The sequence below is a fragment of the Danio rerio genome, chromosome 21 (genome assembly GCF_052040795.2).
Source record: "Danio rerio strain M-AB ecotype USA chromosome 21, GRCz13ab, whole genome shotgun sequence".
Classification (NCBI taxonomy): domain Eukaryota; kingdom Metazoa; phylum Chordata; class Actinopteri; order Cypriniformes; family Danionidae; genus Danio; species Danio rerio.
The window spans coordinates 7,523,802-7,527,286 of record NC_141041.1 but is presented as its reverse complement, the minus strand read 5'-3'; positions in this window follow the sequence as shown (position 1 = coordinate 7,527,286).

Sequence of the window (3,485 nt, the reverse complement as noted above, 5' to 3'; positions counted from 1 at the left end):
TTTCTACTAGATTAAGTCATGATAGGCTTAGTCAGGGATGTCCAGACTCGATCCTGGAGGGCGGTGTGCTGCAAAGTTTAGTTCCAACCCCAATCAGACAGACTGGGCTAGCTAATGAAGCTCCTACTAGGCAGTCTATAAGCATCCTTGCAGGTGTGTTGAAGCAAGTTGGAGCTAAAATCTGCAGGACACCGGCCCTCCAGGAGGGAGATTGGTCACCCCTGGGCTTAGTGATAGTGTATAATTGATATGAAGAATACTAAAATGTCTATTTTGCATGTTTTATTTATAAATCAGCATGAAATGTTGAAAATGTGTGTTATATACAAGTGCAGAAACAACATCTTTGTCTGTGAAACTGCTCTTGGTGGAGTGTGACTGCCATCTGGTGGACACAGCATGCAAAAACAAGATTTCTAGATTGTTTTTTCATTCACTTTCCTTTCAGCTTAGTCCCTTTATTAATCGGGGGCCGCCACAGTATAATGAACCGCCAACTTATCCAGCATACGTTTTACGCAGTGAATGCCCTTCCAGCTGCAACCCACCACTAGGAAACTTCCATACACTCTTGCATGCACACTCATACACTACAGCCAATTTGGCTTATTCAATTCACCTACAACGCATATGTTTGGACTGTGGGGGAAACCGGAGCACCCAGAGAAAACCCCCTCCAACACAGGAAGAACATGCAAACTCCACACAGAAATGCCAATTGACCCAGAAGGGGCTGGCACCAGCAATCTTCTTGCTGTGAGGCAACATTGCTAACCACTGTGCCACCGTTACGCCTAGATTGTTTTTTGTCTTATTAAACTATTCATTGACAATCCCATTTCAGGAGTGATTGGGAATCTACAAGATCTAGCATATCTTAGTAAACCATCAGAAATACTATATACACAAATATGCCCTAAATGAAACTTTTGCAACTTTCTTTTATACAAAACATTATTTTGTTTACTACATAAAGATGTAGATTTAAGTTGCGATTACGGAATGATGTCATCACGCATATGTTAATAAGAACCTATTAATTGTGCATCTGGATGTAATGTTTTAATATGATGTAATAAACAGTGCCTCAGAGAATAGAGACATGACAGGCATACGCTTGTCAGATACTACGTGATGACGTCACTGATATACAAATTAGTGCGTGAAGTCATCGGGCAACATTTAGCTACTTTTTGGGCAGGCTTTAGCTACTTTTTTTTGGAAATAGTTGGCAACACTGGTTAAGTCTCCAGCAGTATGTGTGCGCGCGCCGTGAATATATTGTCAAACAGCTGTGTGGACTGTCCTGTCGCAAAATGCGGCTAGAAGTCCTACAATTAATGTAATAGTTTAATTGCGGTGTTTACATATCTGTACTGCACTTCAATAATGCGGCTTTCTGCACATCTAACTCCGGTGAGGAAAAAAATTCAGTTATGTCACACCCACTCGCCCACCCCGTTCAAATTCAATCCTGCTTCCAATCTTCAAGGCTAATTTCACCCACACGCTCCATCATGCTAACATCTCAACTCACAAGACAACTTTTTACCTTAATTTTACCGATTTAATGTCACAAGATCTCATGACACCCTTAATAATAAGAGTTAATTTTCCGGTCCCCCTGCAGGATCGCTGAGGCCCACTAGTGGGCCGGGGCCTACAAGTTAAGAATCCCTGCCCTAAATTAAACTTCTGCGACTTGAAAAAATGGAAATCCATCATCTTTTCAAATTTATTTAAATTAAAATATTAAGACCAATTACATTTAGTCATTTAGCAGACGCTTTTATCCAAAGCGACTTACAAATGAGGACAAGCAAGCAATTTACAAAACTATAAGAGCAATAATGAATAAGTGCTGTAGGCAAGTTTCAGGTCTGTAAATGTCTAAGAAGGAAAGCATTAGTAAATTTTTTATTTATTTATTTATTTTATTGTTTTTTTATGAGTACAGTTAGTGGTATATCCAGAGAGGCAATTGCAGATTAGGAAGTGAAGTGGAGACAAAAAAACTGAATTCATGAGAGCGGGTCATCTGGGACGGTTGCGCCCCGGCATGGTTCAATGCAACTGTGTCTAGTTTGAGTACTTACTTAGTGATGAACTAACACAAAATTATATTAAAAATCTAAAGTTTACAAAAAAAAAAAAAAAAAAAAAAGTCATTGCAAACTCACGTTTGTGTTTTTTTTTTTGATAAACTATTTGCAAAAAAAAAAAAAAAAAAAGGAAATCTACAGTACAAAGTGCACCATTAATAATAATAATAATATCTCTATTCCAAACCAGGATGAATCTAATCATTTTATGAAAGCCCTTTGTGATATCCTCCTGAGACCCAAAGACATTTTTTTCTTTTTTTTTTTGTGATTTCCTACATTCTTTGGGTTTAAAAAAAATCTACAATTTAGAATTTTTACATTTGGTTTTTATTTTTAATTTCACAGCATGTCCACTATAGTGGACCACAGGACCATTTTACTTCCAAACGACCGCCACTCAGACAACAAAACTGTACAGAATATGGCTGTAAAGGGATAATAATCCAATATTAATGTAACAAAAACAAAACAAAAGCCATTTTTTCATTTTGTATTGAAATTCCTGAAACAGTTTAGTCTGAAGAGAGCCGAACTCAATAAAACAAAATCAAAAACAACAAAATAGTGATGTTAACACAAAACAAATTTAACATAAGTGATTTAAAACTGATTGTCATTCTCTAATTATCTGACTGTCAGACTCTAAATCAGAGTCTCCCTCAACTATTTTATAAGAATCCTCTCTGCTTCAGTTCTGCCTCCTACAACATGCAGTCATTAATTACATTAAGACGGTCCTGGTGTCCACTACAGTGAACATTTAAAAAAGGATGATATTTTGAAACACAAACAAGTTAACAGCTTTGGAAGCTAAATGTGTTGTTCCTGACACTTTAATAAACAAATAAATATCTAATAAAAATAGTTAAAAAGCTAGATTTTACATATCTCTCTCCTTCCCATAAAATGTGCTTTTTTTGTATGTCGGCCATTTTGGATGCAGTGTAAGAAGTGGTTCCTAGCATGCCAGCCAATCAAATGACATATCACTAGAAAGCCCATGATGTCCTCTGAACAGTACAACAGGACTTGACAGAGTGTCTCAAAACGTTAAAAAAAAAATTCATGAAAACGCAATGTCCACTACCGAGGACACAAGTCAATGGGCGGGTCTCAGGAGGACATTTGTGTTCTGTATATTTCTCCAAAGAACAATTCTGAGGCTAATCATTGAGGAAAGCTCATTTACTCTGGAATATTGTGGAGGAATCAATCATGCAAAACAAGACAAGGACTTCAGTTTAAATTCTGTTTGATTTTTTAATGTCTTATTTTTTAAAAAAATGCTTTGAAAAATATACATTAATGGCTAAAAATACAAAGTAAAGTTGTTTTCTTAATGGTTATGCAAGAAACAGATATATATTACACAAATCATAA